Source organism: Schistocerca serialis, chromosome 2 (genome assembly GCF_023864345.2).
Source record: "Schistocerca serialis cubense isolate TAMUIC-IGC-003099 chromosome 2, iqSchSeri2.2, whole genome shotgun sequence".
In the NCBI taxonomy this organism is placed as follows: Eukaryota; Metazoa; Arthropoda; class Insecta; order Orthoptera; family Acrididae; genus Schistocerca; species Schistocerca serialis.
Genome location: NC_064639.1, coordinates 660681572 through 660702113, shown reverse-complemented (window position 1 = coordinate 660702113; position 20542 = coordinate 660681572). Strand labels below are relative to the sequence as shown.

At 43.1% G+C, this 20542-nt stretch overlaps 1 protein-coding gene across 1 annotated transcript in view; it reads right to left on the bottom strand.

The window, feature by feature from the left end:
• Window positions 1–20542, bottom strand: part of LOC126456314 (neuropeptide CCHamide-1 receptor-like) — a 221654-nt gene that overhangs the window by 30636 nt on the left and 170476 nt on the right. The gene's annotated exons all lie outside the window — the stretch shown is intronic.

Genomic DNA, 20542 nt, shown 5'->3' with positions numbered 1-20542 from the left:
AAGAAACCCATGAAAACACACATATACATACACACATAATGAATAATAATAATAAACACTGAGAGATTCTTGTCAGAAATACACTCCTTAGGTAAGCATAAATCTATGATGAAATGGAATTTCGAATATCTGCCATACGAAGTAAGTAAGAAATTTTTTGGATTTCCTGAAAAAAATGTTCTAGTGCACTCACTGCATATTGCTTCTGGACGCATCAGATAGCAGTGGGTCAGTACATCCAACAATACGATTCAGTTTATTTCTGTGTGGATGTGATGGATCACTGATGACTCTTTATGATGATCGGCCTTTCACCAGGGTGTACTGAACACATCTGCCGAATTTACAAGATGATTGGATGGTACAGAGGAATCGTGAGTGTAGCCAGCTGCAGCACCACAGAAACTGTAACAACTATTTTGATCTGTTCTATATTCACATATCTGCTGTCTTGGATCGACATCTTGGATTCTGACGTCATTGATGAGATCCTGGATTTATATCTTGGATTGTGATGTCACAGGTCTTCCAACTTGGATTTTAAACTGAGTAGCCATCTTGGATTGTAGACCTAGTACAGGAGACTTCCTTCCTTCGATGTCAGGCAAAAGCCCCATAGGGTACATGAAACCTGTAGCAGCCGTGGAATAACTGAGAACTGTAAATATATCCTTTAACCATTACACCATGTGACATTATGCAAAATCTTAATAGGATATATGTCCTTAGGTTAGTTAGGTTTAAGCAGTTCTAGGGGACTGATGACCATAGATGTTAAGTCCCATAGTGCTCAGAGCCATTAATGGGATATGACTGTCTTGTGACTAAGAGATCATTGGGAACAGCACTGAACTCTTGTGAAAGCTATGACATTACTCTGATTAAGAGCCATCTTATCAACATGATAACAGTATTACAATTTTAATCATTTCTCTGAGCAACCATGTATAAGATATAACAAAGGAATCATATAGGCAATCAGTTGCGAATAATGTTTGCTACTTTGACGTAGGTTTCGACACCTCTAAGGATGTCATCAGAATGAAATTTTAAGAACCACGGTAAAATAATAAACAGAAAATTAAGTTTAAGAAAAGCAAACCAAGATGAAAACTGTCATGCTATACGTAGATTACTTACGTAAAGTTACACTGCCAGAAAGCAATGGTCAAAGTTTCGAGCAGATATGCTCAAGTCAAAATTTAAAATTAAACACGTTGAAGGTTTTGTCACATAAGCCTTGTTAGGAACAACCTCAAACTGATCGGCCCAGTGGCTTACATTGCTGTCACGAAAACAACACAGGTTCCGCCGCCTTTTGGACGCGGACAATGACGTGTGCCCATTTGAGGCATTATAACAGAATTAACTGACTTAAACAACAGTTAATTATAAAACCAAAATACAAAGGAAGAGAGTTTAATATACTTTTGAAAATACAAAAAATCGAGCGAATGCTGCATAACAGAGGCATGTATCAGGCTACACAGCAATTACCATTGTTCAAAACACAGAATATTATCGACTACTCTTAAAATTGCATTCTGATGAAGACATCGTTGGAGATGTAGAAACCGAGGTCAATGTACCAACAATTATTTGCAACCGGTTGGCCGTTGATTTCTACGTTGACATCAGTACGTGAGTGATGCAGAACTAAGACCTTCATGTCGTTCTGGGTGTGTTGTCTGTCCTGAGGCAGTCGTGGAATTGTACAGGCTGCAGGATTTCAGTGAATTTTGCTGTAACATTGTGGTGTATTGGGTAATTTGTAACAATTTTCGCTGTATCATGGAGCATTTTGTTATAATTAACAGTAAAAACAATTTATTTGAGGCATTACTTGAAAAGTCACATAAAAGGTAATGCTAACCTGAACATTAGATAGCTTTCTGTTTATAGGAAAGTTTCATCTACATTGATCGCACAAAGAGATGCCAACATATCTGCCACAGCTAGTATTGCCGCTAAACTTCTACTACTACACTTAGTTGGGAACATACTTGAATCTATAAGTTTATTGGTACTATCGAACTGGTTGGTTTCAATCTATGGAGTGAATGTGCTACAATAACCACTAGTATTCTGTCAACTGCACTACATCGACCTCAGATCCTTAAGAAATGCTATAACGCATTTTTCCACTCTAGTGCCCTTATACACAATGTCATCAAAAGTATCCGGACACCTGGCTAAAAATGACTTACCAGTTCGTGGCGCCCTCCAACGGTAATGCTGGAATTCAGTATGGTGTGGGACCACCCTTAGCCTTGGTGACACATTCCACACTCGCAGGCATACGTTCAATCCGGTGCTGGAAGGTTTCTTGGGGAATGGCAGCCCATTCATCACGGAGTGCTGCTCTGACGAGAGGTATCGATGTCAGTCGGTGAGGCCTGGCACGAAGTCGGCGTACCAAAACATTCCAAAGGCGCTCTAAAGAATTCAGGTCAAGACTGTGCAGACCAGTCCATTACAGGGAAGTTGTCGTGTAACCACTTCGCCACAGGCCGTGCATTATGAACTGGTGCACCACCGTCTTGAAAGATGCAATCACCATCTCCGAATTGCTCTCCAACAGTGGGAAGCAAGAAGGTGCTTAAAACAACAATGTAGGTCTGTGCTGCGACAGTGCCACTCAAAACAGCAAGGGATGCAAGCCCCCTCCATGAAACCCACGAAAACACCATAACATCACCGCCTCCGATGTTGGCACTACACACGCTGGCATATGACGTTCACCGGGAATTCACCATACCCACACCCTGCCATCGGATCACACATTGCGTACGGTGATCAGTCACTCCACACAACGTTTTTTAACTGTTCAATCGTCAAATGTTTGCGCTCCTTAGACCAAACGAGGTGTCTTTTGGCATTTATCGGCGTGACGTGTGGCTTGTGAGCAGCCGCTCACCTCTCGCCTATCTGTCATAGTACTTGCAGTGGATACTGATGCAGTCTGGAATTCCTGTGTGACTGTCTGGATAGATATCTGCCTATTAGACATTACGACCCTCTTCAACTGTTGGCTGTCTCTGTCAGTCACCAGACAATGTTGGCCTGTACGCTTTTGTGCTGTACGTGTCCCTTCACGTTTCCACTTCACTATCACACCGGAAACAGTGGACCTAGGGATGTTTAGGAGTGTGGAAATCTCGCGTACAAACGTATGACACAAATGACACCCAATCACTTGACCACGTTCGAAGTCCGCAAGTTCGTCGGAGCGCAGCATTCTGCTCTCTTACGATGTCTAATGACTACCCAGTTCGGTGATATTGAGTACCTTGCAGTAGGTGGCAGCACAATTCACCTAACATGAAAAACGTATGTTTTTGAGGGTGTCCGGATACTTTTGATCACATAGTTTAGCTGACTGTAGTACAAGACTCAGATCGAGCTACCGTGGCTTCAGGAGCACTCACGTTGGTGTTTCAACCATGAAATTCATCTGATGTGAATATACCTGGAATGCTATTTGAGCTCAGCTCCACACCTTCAGTTTAGGAGCATTATGTGTGAACATATGTTACCAGATGTCTCCAGAAACCTATATTAGTCCGTTGTAGCATGTTTGGTATGCCCCCAATCTTAAATTTGGAGTACGTTGAGGTGTAGCAGCAGATCTTTGATATTGTGAGCATTCAGAACGTTCCCCTGCAAGATATTTATCGTACAAACTTCCTTGTTGAGTGAAGTACAGCTGTATTCATACGAAATGATCTAGAAATCTTGTGGAAACATTTCGTCCATACCACATTTATAGATGCATGTCCCTCATACTGATGCAATAACCTTTTCAATTCAAGCACTTCTCTCTCAGAATCTCTTATATCAGCTGATCTTGTGATAAAACTTCTCTGATTTCAATGTAACGTTGACTGACTTGCTGTATGTATGCAATTAGTGGCTATGTCCGTTTCCTTTTCTGCACTTTCGGATGGTTGTCCTCCTCTTCTTCGATCGTAAACCTGTGGTACTTGGCACTGTTATCTAGTTTACAGTAACGCATGACTTTCACCAGTCAAAATGGCTGCTCTGTCACATCTAGAAATTTATATATGAGGTGTCTCTTCTTTTTGACACACTCGAAAGAACAGACATCATTTTGAGCTTGCAGTCACTATGAATCAAGAGACAAAGGAATTAATGACATAGCTGCCAGTGGGCATAGATTTAAATCAGTGAGGAAAGTTGAAAATTTGTGCCGGACCATCAAAGGAATCTGAACAAATTTTGAACTTTCCCTATTGATTTAAATCAGTGTTCACTCGCAGGTAATGTCCTTAATTCCTTTGTGTTCTTACATCCAGAACTATTTGCAGCACTTATCAAGACATTCATAGTACTTCTGTTAAAACTGTGACCTCATAAAAGAGACTACGTGGACTGTGATTGCTTTAAATCTGATACAAATGGCTGGGAAACCTATGTCAATGTAAAATTCCTCGATTTCGACACGAAAAATGACAAATCAAGTTGCATTCCCTTTTGACTGTACAGTCAACCAAATTAAGATGCATGTAGGGAGATGTGAAGGGCACCATTCCTTTGTCGTATATGCTATACTTGCAAGCATCTCGGATGTAAATCGAATCATTCGGTGTCAGACCTGTGCCGATTTTCAATCAGTAACAGAGATTATTGTGATTCTCCCAGCATTATGTTTGTATTGCTCTAGTCATTTGCTTGGCATTGTCGTAAGAGAGAGATTGAGGTGATGTAGTGTTCTGTTCTGTTCTTGTTTACAATATTAGAGCCATATCACGAACATACTGCTCGATAGCGATCATGTCTGGAGAACATGCTGGCCACTCGTCGAGCGATGTCGTTATCCTGAAGGAAGTCATTCTCAAGATGTGCACGATGGGTGCGCGATTTGTTGTCCATTTGCTGCCGATATAGTTGAACTATCGGTCGGAGGATGGCATTCACGTATCGAACAACCAGCGGCGCATGTCGGCCACACACAATGCCACCTCAAAACAGCAGGGAACCTCCACCCTGATGCACTCTCTGGACAGTGTGTGTAAGGCGTTCAGCCTGACTGGGTTGCCTCCAAACCCGCCTCCGATTATTGTATGGTTGAAGGCATATACGGCACTCATCGGCGAATAGAACGTGATGCCAATCCTGAGCGGTCCATTCGGCATGTTGTTGGGCCCATCTCTACCACGCTGCATAGTGTCGTGGTTGCAGGGATGGACCTCGCCATGGACGTCGGGAGTGAAGTTGCGCATCATGCAGCCTAATGCGCACAGTTTGAGTCGTAACACGACATCCTGTGGCTGAACGAAGGTCCAAACTTAGCAGTTTGGACCTCAAATGCTCAAGCCCTGCATTTTTCTGTTTCCGACAAGGAACTCCGTTTCATCACATTAGCTATTGAAGTGTATATATGGACAATATGTATTGTTTTTAAGTACAAGGGATTAAGGACATTGTGAAAAGCTGACATCTCACCAAAGGAATTCGTTAAAAACAAAAACACATTTGAAACACACGAACACTGTGTACATCACCTTTCTTGAGTTTACCAGGGAGACACAGCTTATATGAGGAATATAATATGTAAACATATTGTACTTGACAGATGAACTACCACTAAACATGTGCTGCTTTTGTGTTATTCCAAACTACTCCCACGTTTAGTTGCTCTCCCCGGTATGGTATTGTAATGAAATCATGAGCGTTCCAACGCTATTCTTACTACACGTGATAATGACATATGTTTGATCACCATATGTGCTGCACCAGCGAGTTAGATAGTTTTACCATTAAGAGAAATCAGCACTTTGATTTCAAACACAGCGTGACGTACAAGCTCAGTGTCAGAGGGGGAGGAGGGAGGTTGTTTAAATATAGGAAAGATGGACTTAAGCGTAGAGATAGTGAACTGTAACGTCAGAAGAGTGGAGAAAATCAATGATTTTTTAGTGTCTCGCTATTTTAAACTTAGGATAACTGATCCGACAAACATGCAGGCTGTCCTAGCATCCCCATGTCCACCATCGTACATCGGTCTGGCAATCACATACGCCCAGTTCACCATGTTGGATCGCTGTCATGGAGCCCGAAATCATACAGGCTGTCCTAGTATGCAGAGATCGTCACACTGGATAGTAATGTTGGCTCCTGACATCATGCAGACTCACCCAGTACGGAAAGTTCGATATCTTGAATCACCATATTGCATCTCCCTCTTGGATTCTGACGTTGTAAAGACTGTCCCAATATTGTCAGGTCGTCATTTTGCGTGGCATCATACACATAAAAAAAAAGTTTTGTATCACCCCAGTTCACAGAACTCCTGAAGACAGACGATGACTGTGGATATTGTATCACAGACAGAGTCACTTTGACTGTTCAGAGATGTCACTAAACCCACCCAAAGATGTAAACAACCATGCATGAGCAGCGCCCATTAGACGGAGGGGGTTCGACAGCCAAACACCTCCAGTCATTCCACTTGGAGGAAGGAGGTACACGGCTCGTGTTGTCTGTAGTTCAATCACGCCTAGACGATCAATACCGCGGTTAGATCGCGTCTGCATTGTTACTTTGTGCCAGGAAGGGGTCTCAACAATGGAACTGTCCTGGCGTCTCGAAGTGAACCAAAGCGAAGTTGATCAGACATGGAGGAGATACAGAGAGAGGAACTGTCGATGACAAACCTCGCGCAGGCCGTCCAAGGGATACTACTGCAGTGGATGACCGCTACCTACGGATTATGGCTTGGAGGATCACTGACAGCAAAGCCACCATGTTGAATAATACTTTTAGTTCAGCCACAGGATGTCGTGTTACGACTCAAACTGTGCGCATTAGGCTGCATTATGCGCAACTTCACTCCCGACGTCCATGGCGAGGTCCATCTCTGCAACCACGACACTATGCAGCGTGGTAGAGATGGGCCCAAGAACATGCCGAATGGACCGCTCAGGATTGGCATCACTTTCTATTCGCCGATGAGTGCCGTATATGCCTTCAACCATACAATCGTCGGAGGCGGGTTTGGAGGCAACCCAGTCAGGCTGAACGCCTTAGACACACTGTCCAGCGAGTGCATCAAGGTGGTGGTTCCCTGCTGTTTTGGAGTGGCATTATGTGGGCCGACATACGCCGCTGGCGTCATGGAAGGCGCCGTAACGGTTGTGCGATACGCGAATGCCATCCTCCGACCGATAGATCAACTATATCAGCAGCATATTGGGGAGGCATTCATCTTCACAGACAACAAATCGCGCCCCCATCGTGCACATCTTGTGAATGACGTTCTTCAAGATAACGACATCGCTCGACTAGAGTGGTCAGCATGTTCTCCAGATCCCTATCGAACATGCCTGGAATAGATTGAAAAGGGCTATTTATGGACGACATGACCCACCAACCACTTTGAGGGGTGTACGCCGAATCGCCGTTGATGAACTTTGGTTAGTATGACGCGACAAATAAAGGCATGCATCAATGCAAGAGGACGTGCTACTGGTTATTAGAGGTATCGTGTGTACAGCAATCTGGACCACAACCTCTGAAGGCCTCTCTGTATGGTGGCACAACATGCAATGTGTGGTTTTCATGAGCAATAAAATGGGCGGAAATTATGTTTATGTTGATCTCTATTCCAATTTTCTGTGCAGGTTCCGGAACTCTTGGAACCGAGGTGATGCTAAATTTTTTTTGATGTGTGTAGATCTCCTAGTATGGAAGGATCCTGGATCGCCATCTTGGATTCAGTACTCATACAGATTGTCCTAGAATTCCACAGTATCGCTACAATTCATCACTAATTTACTGCAAGTTTACACTTAGAACAACTGCTCAACTTTTGTATTGACATCATAGAATTGGGGGAAAATCTATAACATTGGACTATTTTGACTTTCCTGACAATTTTTTTTAATTGGCGCCTAATTTTAGATGTCCCACCATTTTATAAATATGCAAATCGTTGTATGTCTGGGTGGTTGGGGGTAATTTGACAACATTTTGTCACATCATCGATGATGTAATAGGGTACGGGGAGGGGATAATCTGTCCATAACGCAGGCTGTCCCAGAACTGTCTTAAGCTTACTGTAGATGCTGCAGACGGCCAATTTGACTAAAGCTTCGTTATGCTTCTGTGATATGTCAGTCAAGTAGTTCAGTAATGCAGATACGAGTGCAATCGCGGCTCCACTCAAAATAAACAGTGTCAGTGCTCCGAGCCAACAGCATCGAGACCACGTCCACAAAACTGAGCCACTGGGCACTGGGCAAGCAAAGTCCGAGAGACGGCACCACCGGCGCTTATCGAGGTCATGTTTAGTTAGTAGCATCTTTGGAGAGAGCGCACGCCAAGTTTCAGCCATATTGGTCTATTTCTTTGTGTTTGGCATTCGTGTGAGTCAAGGAAGTGGAGTGATTGTCAAAAAAATGGAGGAAAAAGAATTTCGTGTGGTGGTTAAACATTACTTTATGAAAGGCAAAACGCCTCAGGAGACTAAAGAGAAGCTTGATAAACATTACGGTTACTCTTCACCTTCGACTAGAACAGTTTATAAGTAGTTTCAGAGTTTTCGGAGTGATCATATGGGCACAAGTGATGCTGAACGTTCTGGACGCCCTGTGGAGGTTACGACTCCAGAAATCAATGATAAAATCCATGATATGGTGATGGATGACAGAAGAGTCAAGGTGCGTGAGACTGCTAGTGCTGTGGGCATCTCGACTGAAAGAGTACATAATATTTTGCATAAACATTTGGACTTCGCATGATGGGTTCCGCGATTATTACAGGGACATATTATTCATCGTTATTGGACCGACTGAAAACGGAGCTGCAAGAAAAACGCCGGCGATTGGACCGCAAAAAAGTCCTTTTCCATCACGACAATGGACCAGCACACACCTCAGCAGTTATGGTCGCAAAATTAATGGAAATAGAATTCAAACTCGTTTCACATTCCCCCTATTCCGCTGACTTGGCTCCCTCGGACTACTATTTGTTCCGCAGTTTGAAGAAATCGCGGGACAAAGATTTTATTCAAACGAGGAGGTGATTGCAGCAACTAGTAACTATTTTGCAGACTTGAACAATTCCTATTATTTGGAAGGGACCAACAAATTAGAACAGCGTTGGACGAAGTGTGTAAGTGTAAAAGGAGAGTATGTCAAAAAATAAAAAAAGGTTTACCTCAAACACGTAAGTATTTTTGCACAGACTTTTCAAACGCCCCTCGTAACTATTATTCACTGTGTTCATGGCTAGACCAGACTTAGACAAGTCAAGTGAATTTTAACTGTTGCCACTCACCATAATCACACTAAAGTAAAGTAATGTACAGATACAAAACATGAGTTATTGCAATTCCCTAATCTGTTTGGCACTATAAGGCGGCTGTAAAGTTGCTCCGTGTAAATAAGCCATCTCATAACACAAACTACCAAGTGGTTATAATGAAAGTACAGCTGTTTACGGAGGTCCATTGTGGACTGAAATTAACGTATGGCAGCGAAACTTGATATATATGGTATTTCATTAATATGGAACTGATTTACGCTGGAAAAAAATGAGTTCCAAATTTGGCCTCCAGGAGCCAATTGGGCGTTGTACAGCATTTGACAAGAAATAACATGAGTGAACCGTATGGCTATCGAGAAGAGGAACCGGCGTTTTTAGTGAAACTATTCTACGCGAACAGCAGCAGTTATAGAACTGCATTGACATAGTGTCGCCAAAAACAAAATCAAAACAAATCAGAAACAGTACCGCCGAGTGAAAGAACTGAGGAGAGGCCCGATGTCATGAAACGGCTGAAAAAAGATGATAATGAAATTTTAAGACACAGTTGAGCATGGTGTGGTATTCAGAAGGGAAGGCGTCCTAACGCGATGGAAGTTATGGCCTAGGTTGCTGTTGCTTTACTGACCATGCAACACATTCCCTGGGTAGCGCTAATGCTTGTGAGTGTCATTAAAAATTGTCCATCGCATGGTCAACAATAGGGAATGTTTTGAGATCAATTTTACGCTGGTACCCGTACAAGATCCAGGGGCGATGATGACCTCGATGTTGAGCGCCCATAAACCCCAACACACACGCACACACACACACACACACACACACACACACACACATACACACAAGATCCAGACCGTGCGGCAACTGAAACCTCGTGATCCACAGCAACGTTCTGAGTTAGCTCTTCGGTTTCTGGCCCATTTAGAAGTTTATTACATGTGGCCGAGCAATTTTCTATGGTGTGATGAGGCATATTTTACATTATAGGGTCGGTGAATACACATAACTGCCGAATTTACACTCCTGGAAATGGAAAAATGAACACATTGACACCGGTGTGTCAGACCCACCATACTTGCTCCGGACACTGCGAGAGGGCTGTACAAGCAATGATCACACGCACGACACAGCGGACACACCAGGAACCGCGGTGTTGGCCGTCGAATGCCGCTAGCTGCGCAGCATTTGTGCACCGCCACCGTCAGTGTCAGCCAGTTTGCCGTGGCATACGGAGCTCCATCGCAGTCTTTAACACTGGTAGCATGCCGCGACAGCGTGGACGTGAACCGTATGTGCAGTTGACGGACTTTGAGCGAGGGCGTATAGTGGGCATGCGGGAGGCCGGGTGGACGTACCGCCGAATTGCTCAACACGTGGGGCGTGAGGTCTCCACAGTACATCGATGTTGTCGCCAGTGGTCGGCGGAAGGTGCACGTGCCCGTCGACCTGGGACCGGACCGCAGCGACGCACGGAAGCACGCCAAGACCGTAGGATCCTACGCAGTGCCGTAGGGGACCGCACCGCCACTTCCCAGCAAATTAGGGACACTGTTGCTCCTGGGGTATCGGCGAGGACAATTCGCAACCGTCTCCATGAAGGTGGGCTACGGTCCCGCACACCGTTAGGCCGTCTTCCGCTCACGCCCCAACATCGTGCAGCCCGCCTCCAGTGGTGTCGCGACAGGCGTGAATGGAGGGACGAATGGAGACGTGTCGTCTTCAGCGATGAGAGTCGCTTCTCCCTTGGTGCCAATGATGGTCGTATGCGTGTTTGGCGCCGTGCAGGTGAGCGCCACAATCAGGACTGCATACGACCGAGGCACACAGGGCCAACACCCGGCATCATGGTGTGGGGAGCGATCTCCTACACTGGCGTTACACCACTGGTGATCGTCGAGGGGACACTGAATAGTGCACGGTACATCCAAACCGTCATCGAACCCATCGTTCTACCATTCCTAGACCGGCAAGGAAACTTGCTGTTCCAACAGGACAATGCACGTCCGCATGTATCCCGTGCCACCCAACGTGCTATAGAAGGTGTAAGTCAACTACCCTGGCCAGCAAGATCTCCGGATCTGTCCCCCATTGAGCATGTTTGGGACTGGATGAAGCGTCGTGTCACGCGGTCTGCACGTCCAGCACGAACGCTGGTCCAACTGAGGCGCCAGGTGGAAATGGCATGGCAAGCCGTTCCACAGGACTACATCCAGCATCTCCACGATCGTCTCCATGGGAGAATAGCAGCCTGCATTGCTGCGAAAGGTGGATATACACTGTACTAGTGCCGACATTGTGCATGCTCTGTTGCCTGTGTCTATGTGCCTGTGGTTCTGTCAGTGTGATCATGTGATGTATCTGACCCCAGGAATGTGTCAATAAACTTTCCCCTTCCTGGGACAATGAATTTACGGTGTTCTTATTTCAATTTCCAGGAGTGTAGATTACTGTTAAACCACTTCTGGTGCACGAAGAGTCACTGCACTCACCATCTCTGTCTATGTAGTATAGTTTCACAACCACCTTTACTCTCGGTCCGTTCTTCCTTGAAGAGACTACCTCCAGAGGGCCGATTAGGTGTATTGTGACGTCTGCAAGTCATCGAGACCCCCTCGTACAGCATGTGATTCTTGATTTGGAAGAGCGCAGATTTGAGGAAAACCACTGCTTTCATGCAGGCTGGGGCAACACTTCACGTAGTTCGTCCAGTGCAAGATCTGCTTAATGCGACCTGATATGAACATGTTATTTTCAAAGGTTTTTCAGACGCATAGCCTGAAATATCATTTGATCTGAATCGTGGTATTAATATTCAGGGTGAAAGAATATCAATAATAAGATACGCTGACGATATGGCAAAAAATATTACAGGACGCACGGAGTAGAACACAGAATATGGACTGAATGTAAACTGGAGGAAGACGAGAGTAGTGAGGAATATCAGAAACGAGATTAATGAGAAACAACATGAAAACTGAGGACCACGAAGTAGACGAAGTGAAGGAATTCTGTTACTCTATAAACAATATCATGTATGATGTACGAACAAGATGGACATAAAAAGCAGACTAGTGCAGGAAAAGAGGGCATTCTTGCCCAAAAGTACTAGTATCATCTGTAGGCCTTAATCTGAGGGAGGAATTTCTGTGAATGTACGTTTGGAGCACTTCATTGTGTACTTGTGAATCATGGACTGTAGGGAGATTGGAAAAGAAGCGTTTGAGATTTGGTACTATAGAAGTACGTCGAAGGTTAGATGGGCTGATAATAGCTATTAGAAATGAGGAGGTTCTCGGCAGCATTAGCGAGGAAAGAAATATGTAGGAAACACTGACAAGAAGAAGCGAAAGTCAGTAATAACTGTAACGGAAAACAGATGTACAATGTACCTACGTCGCTAACGAATGCAACCGATGAGTTCAGCGGCTACTGTCGTGATTCTAGGAACATTATTACTGCAGTACGTATATATGTTACAATAAGGAAGATAAGAATAATTCTCAGTGTACTGTGTCTTATCAGTAAAAGTGAAACCTCTCTTAAACGACTCTCTTATAACTACTAATAAATCTGCATGTATATCAGTATCAGACAAGTAACTAAAAAGTGTGTGGCAAAGTGTATGCTTTTTTTTCCTTGATACATCGTTTTTAATGCTGTTCCAGTTACATTCACGGATGGAATGTGGGAAGGAATATTGCTTGAACGCATATTTACCAGCTGGTGTTAGTCTACGAGACTGATAGTTTTAAGGATAGGAAATAACGCTATTTGTCTTTCTGAAATGTATCTTAGAACTTCCTTAGAAGATCCGTAAGCCATAAACCATCTTCCTTCGATTGTCTACGAGTTAAAATGAATTCCTCTGTTATTGTCTCTCATGTCAGACAAACACGTGACTGCTCCCTGCTTTTTATTTTATACAGGGTGTCCCAAGAGAAATGTTCAATATTCAGGGATATGACAGGAACGAGTCCAGAAACATGGGCTCTAAAATCTATACCTTAAGAGCACCTGCTGCTGCTTTGACCCACGAGATGTCAAGATAGCCAACACATACTTCTTATTAAAACCAAATATCCATAAAATATGAATCACTACTAGGATTGGCTTCGAGGACTTCAGCAAAGCATTTGACACTGTAAACTTCGATATTTTACTTGTCAAATAAGCATAAATTTCTCACCAAGTGCAAGCAACGGTTTCATTCATACTCGATGTGTCGACAGCAATCCGTCTTTTCCGCGGCCATAAACCCGCCAAGGAAGCACGTAGAATCAGGAGTACCGTGCAGTTCGATAACAAGTCCTGTACCATTTTAATTATTTGTAAATAATGTGACTTCAGTTTTGTCCTACTGTAAATAACACATAATATGTTTATGACCTCTAGTTGTATCTAAGTGCAAAACCAAAAAACTTGAAAACAGCTATAGAGAATCTCAATATTGACGTATGTGCACTATCAAAAAAAGGTTACAGCTCAACCAATCCAAAATCCGAAAGATACTCGTTGGTCCTTATAGGCTCATTGGTCCGAAATATCGGGAATCTCCACCACCTTTAATCCTAAGTGGGACAAATATCAACTTCTCTTCCTCAGCAAAGAGTCTAGGAATAATAATAAATGAAAATATAAATAGGACTGAGCACAAAACTGCAATGTGCAGGAAGGCATCAGCATGTCTGTATGCCCTACAAAAATATAAGAAGCTCTTCCCTCCTGACCTGAAAAATAAACTTGTACCAACACTTACACCGAGGCGACAAAAGTCGTGCAATACATCCTAATATCGATAAGACCTCCTTTTGCCGGCACGTAGTGCAGCGTCTAAAAGTGGAACGTGCTCAACAAGTCGTTGGAAGTGCCCTGCAGGAACGATGAGCCCTACTGTCTCTACAGCCATCAATAATTCCGGAAGAGTTGCCGGTGCGGGATTTTGTGCACGAACTGACACTTGATTATGTCCCATAAATGTCCGATGGGATTCATGACGGGGGATCTGGGTGGCCAAATCATTCTTTAGAACTGTCCAGAATGTTCTTCAAACCAGTCGCAGATAAATTGCAGCCCAGTGACACGGTGCATTGTCATCCGAAACATAAAGTCCATTATGAATAGCTGCAAATAGTCTCGAAGTAGCCGAACATAACCATTACCAGTCAGTGATCGGTCCAATTGGATCAGGTGACGCAGTGCATTCCATGTAAACACACCATTATGGAGCTACACCAGCTTGCAAAGTGCGTTGTTGAAAACTTGGCTTCACTGCTTCGTGGGGTCTGCGCGACACTTGAACACATACATCAGTTCTTACCAAATGAATTTGGGACTCATCTGCCCAGGCCATAGTTTTCCAGTCGTCTAGGGTTCAACCGACATGGTGACGAGTCCAGGAGAGGCGCTACAGGCAATGACGTGTTGTTAGCAAAGGCACTTGTGTCAGTCGCGTGATTCCATAGCCCCTTAACGTCAAATTTCGCGACATCGTCTTAACGGATAAGTTCGTCGAACGTTCCAAATTGATTTATGTGGTTATTTCACGCAGTTTCGCTTGCCTGTTAGCACTGACAACTGTATGCAAACGCCACTACACTCGGTCGTTAAGTGAACCTCGTCAGCCTTTGCGTTGTCCACGGTGAGAGGCTATGCCTGAAATTTGGTACTCTCGGCACAGTCATGAGACTGTGGATTTCGGAATACTGGATTCTCTAACTATTTCCGAAATGGAATGGACCGTGCATCTAGCTCCAACTTTCATTCCGCTTTCAAAGTTTGTTAATTGCCGCCGTGTGGTCATAAGTACATTGGAAAATTTTTTAGATGAATCAACTGAATACACCATCTGTTTCTGTGCATATCACTATCCCATGACTTCCGTCACCTCAGTGACTATGTCCAGTCACTGATTACAGCGATGTTTCACTGCGAGGTCATCCTCAGGCGTCTGGGACTGGTTGTGAATGCCTGTGTTTTTTATGTCCGTTAGGCTCTTCGACCATGTGTCACCGTCATATGGACACCATCCTGTTTGCGTGCAGGTTAGGACAGAGATTTATATACCCGAAGTCGTCTCTAATGTCCTATCAAAGAACATGGTTCCTCATATCTCTCCTCAACGTTAATGGTCTAGTCCAAAAAGTATCGTAGAAACACCCACCTCCATCAGAGCAAAATCTTTTGTGTCCCTCACTCAGTAACTTTTTCGAAGGCCCGAAGGAGCTCGACTCTGGAATAACTTCCCGCATTACATTATAGAACTGAAGACATCTAATGACGTATCCACTAAAGCAAGAAGAATGATTACAATCATTCCCGTGAACACTCGTTATCCCTGTACATCCATCAGTCCAACCAAATTTACCTCACTTCTCAGTTTACTTAGCCGGCCAGAGTGGCCGAGCGGTTCTAGGCGCTACATTCTGGAACCGCGCAACCGCTACGGCCGCAGGTTCGAATCCTGCCTCGGGCATGGATGTGTGTGATGTCCTTAGGTTAGTTAGGTTTAAGTAGTTCTGAGTTCTAGGGGACTGATGACCACAGCAGTTAAGTCCCATAGTGCTCAGAGCCACTTGACCCATTTCGAATCAGTTTACTTAACTGGTGTAGTCTCCTTAAATTTCCTTTCCCCGGAACTCGATATATCAGAAAAATTATCTTTTATCTGCCACTATAATTATTGTTGGTTGGTTGGGTTGTTTGGGGGAAGAGACGCAAACGGCGAGGTCACCGCTCTCATCGGATAAGGGAAGGACGGGGAAGGAAGTCGGCCGTGCCCTTTCAAAGGAACCATCCCGGTATTTACCTGGACTGATTTAGGGAAATCACGGAAAACCTAAATCAGGATGGCCGGACGCGGGATTGAACCGTCGTCCTCCCGAATGCGAGTCCAGTGTGCAAACCACTGCGCCGCCTCGCACGCTAATTATTGTTACTACTGTCATTATTATTATTATTATTAATATTATTATTAGTGGCTGCATCAGTAGTAGTAGCAGTACTGACAGTGTTAAGTTCATTAGCTCATAGCCAGTATTAATTCCTCACGTTGTCACTACAGATATTCAAATCGTTTTAGTACTTTTTGTCATATTAAAGTTGTTATTTCTTATGTAACTATGAAGTAAAGGAGGTACTGTTTCTGTGAAACCCTGGTCCTAAGTAAGAGAGCACCTGATGGTCTTAGTCAAATCATGTTAAACAAATAAATAGTCAAAATAAATACATACTTACTTGTCGGCCGACTTAGAAACATTAAATGACGTTCATATCTACCAGGGAAACTGTTGTGAATCTACACTGGTGGGAAAAAAAAATCGCAACACCAAGAAGGTTTTGTATGAGGTAAACGAAAGTTGATACGCAATTTTCCACATCTGATAATGATGTCTATTCAAATTTCACACTGGTCGCATAAAAGCGGCACTAGCAGCAATATTGTGAGGATGAAAATCAGGTTTGCGTTTAATACACGCTGTAACGATTTGGGAGGTTAGTTACCTTTCAGATTGGTCGTGGTGAGTTGATGTTAGTCAAGAATACCTTGAAGGACATAATGATGCCATTATCAACATGTCGCAGAGTTTGAACAAGGTCGTGTAATAGGGCTACGAGAAGCGCAATGTTTCTTCTATGATACTGCAGTTAGACATCGCAGGAATGGAGCCTCCGGACTTGACTGCTGGTAGCGGTGGTCACGAAAATATATGCTCGTAATAATATCGGTTTCCAGAAAGCTACGTGGCACTAGCGAGACGGAAAACCATCGTCCTCAGCTTATGGCTCTGATGCATCGCACTGCATCTGTAGCAGCAATTTAAGCAGCAGTTGGCATCACAGTCACACAACGAACTGTTACAAATCGGTTACTTCAAGGACAGCGGCCTGTAGCGTGCGTTCCACTGACCCAAAACCTCCACCATTAGCATCTTCAGTGGTGTAAAGCGAGAGCTCATTGGAGAGCAGGGTGGAGATCTGTTGTCGCTTTCTGATCAAAGCTGGTTCTGCCTGGGTAACAGTGATGGCCGTGTATTGGTTAGAAGGGGACGAATTGAGTGTCTGCAACCGACCTGTACATTGGACCTATACCTGTTGTTATGGTCTGGGGTGCGATTTCGTACGACACCAGGAGCACTTTCGTGGTTGTTCCACGCACCCTGACTACCAATTTGGATGTCAGTCTGGTGATTCAATCTGTTGTGCAGCGATTCGTGAACAGCATTTCAAAAGGTGTTTTCCAACAGGATAACGCTCGCACACTTGCAGTAGTTGTTGTCCAACATGTCCTGCAATGTGTCCACATGTTGTCTTGGCCCGCTCAATCACGAAATCTGTCTCCAATCCAGCTCCTGTGGGACATCATCGGACGACAACTCCACTGTTATCGACAAACAGTATTAACCGTTCTTGTTATGACCGACCAAATGCTACAGTCATTCTTTGTTGATCGATTGCGGACGTGGGACAGCGGATCGTCAAATATTTAAAAAACAAATTCGCCAAACAGGCGTGCAAATGAAGAAGTTATTTTATTTTATTTTCGTTACCAGTTTCGGCAATTCAATATGCCACCTTCAGGCCCCATATGCACCTCTCAAGAATTATCGACATTAACATATTGGACCTTCTGTTTCTGATTGTCGTGAATACTCAGGTGCTTCCTTCGAAGACTGGTCTGTAACACTAACTTTTAGTTGCCCCAGTATGCGGGTATCGATAATTTTTGAGATAAGCATATGGGGCTTCAAGATGACATATTGAATTGCGAAAATAAAATAAAATACCTTCTTAATTTGCATGACTATTTGGCAAAGTTCTTTGTTGAACAATGAATTTATTGTCTAAAAATCACGGTTGGTAATAGTGAGCTCTGGTCACATACGAAGTCGTTGCAACAAGACAATCAAATTGTTGCCAGCTACTGTTGATATTGCTGCACAAATTTATGAACTGTTATTGTCTAAGCTTTACTACTGTGAACCTCAACTCTGGATTCTCATGGATCATGAACTGGATCTCTCTAAATCGAATACAGCAGATCAAGCTATGAACCGAAGGAAGAGTATATTAGAAAATAATTGTCTACTGTTGATACAGAAGAGAACGACGCTATAGATTTCAGTGACAGAGATTCAACGGACAAATGGATTCCGAGTAAGGAAGATGCTGCTGTTGTGCTTGTAATGATATTGAAGTTGAAAGAGAAACAAGTGATAATAGTAGCGAGGACAATGACAGAGCTGACAAAAACATTGAAGTGACTGTGCCTTCTGCAGGCATTCTACGTAGTAAAGATCGAATTAAATTTCGTAAGGAACCTTTTTGGACAAGAAAGTTGGCGAAGGATAACATTTTACGAGAAAGGGCTGCCCCAAACACGTACAATAATACTTCTTCCTACAAAAGACTCCTTCAAGGATATATTTACGGATGAAATGTGTGATATAATAGCGCTTGAAATCAACAGGTAGCCAGATCAGGTATTCATAGACTATAACATCAATTCAGAATGAGCAGCGAAAGTGTGGAAGCCACTGACAACTGAGGAACTTGAAGCATATTTTGGTATGTCGACTGCAGCTGAGGTAAGGTTCTCTAAAACTGAACACACAGAGGAAATGTGGAAAGCAAACACATTCCGATTGTATAGTGCAAACTTACCCCTCAACAGGTTTCGATAGATAAGCAAATTTATGAGATTTGACAATGTGAACACCAGGACAGAGCGTTTGAGAAGTGACAAAGCTGCTGTAACATCTGACATATTTCAAATGCTAAATTAAAATCTTCATAAAAACAATATGTCTTCTGATTGTCTCACTGCTGATGAGCAGCTTTTCCTTAAATGCCCTCAAATCCAACCAAATACAGCTTGAAGGTTTTGTGAGTTTTTGATACGCGAAATTCTTATCCAATAACTGTTCAAATTTATACAGGCAAATCTGCTCCCGGAAGAGAAACTAATCAAGGGGGGAGGGTTGTAAAAGATTTATGTTACCGTTTCAAAGGTACTGACACAATTACGGTCACAGACAATTTTTTCACAACTCTACCATTATGCAAGGCTGTTGATGACGTGGGATTTGTCCATAGTTGGCTCTGTGAAAAGAAAAAAGCACTATATACCTCCAGAAATGCAGCCTTCCTCTTTATGCCAAAAACTGTCGTCTTTATTTGGATCAATGAAGATAACGTTTCTCTGTGCACATATGATCCAAAAAAGAAGAAATCAATTCTAATTTTATCTACAATGCTTTATGGTGCATCCACTTCCGGCCCTCATTCAAAGCCAGATGTTATACATTATTATAATATCACAAAAGGGGGCGTTGATAAAGTGGTCAGGTTGTGTTTTCATTGCAATGTAAAGAGGAGGACACAGAGATGGCCGCTAGCATTTTCTTTACACATTCTGGATATTGCTTGCTTAGTGGCATGCATTATTTACATAGATAACAATTCTCGAGCAAGAAATGTGACTCATAGAGCAGACTGTTTCTAATGGATCTGGGAAAACATTTGACAGTGCCTTCCATTATCTCTAGCTCGTCAAATGCTAATTGCTTGAGGAAGTTTTCCGTGAAATCGGGTACTGACTGCATGATAGTTGGACTTATTCTGGTTCCTGAAGAAGTGGAAGTTCAGCCAAATAGAGATGCTTCTGGGCGGATGAAAATCACTGGTGTCAGTTTTGTATGGAAATCTCAATCAAACAAAAGGAAGATAAACACAAGAAAATGTAAAAAAAAAAAATTATATGTGATGGGCATTACATTAGAATAACAGTGCGTGGACTTTGTAAATAAATAATAATTCCAAGTTCATCTTTTCATTGTAAAGAGCAGCAAAATCTAGTAACATTATGTAATTGACTATGTCACATATAGTAAAAAGTTGATATATTTTGCACATATTTATGACTGTAGTTGTTGTGTTATTCCTCGTTTGTCTAATAAATAATAAAACTATTAATACATTATATAAAATAAAGTATTTCATTTATGAACTTCACACCTGTTCTAATGGAGACATGTGGTTACCTGGATAACCCGAACATTGACTAGAGAGTGCATTATGTTCCTTGCCGTTTAAATGCTCTTATTTGAAAGAATTCAAATTTTGCTTTTATTGTGACATTTATAAAGAAGCAAATATGAGATAGCTTGAGACTTGTGTGTACTAGTTACAATACAGCTGAAAAATTAGCTGTTACAGTTGTAAGGTTTACCTAGTAACCCAGTGTGGACACAAGGGT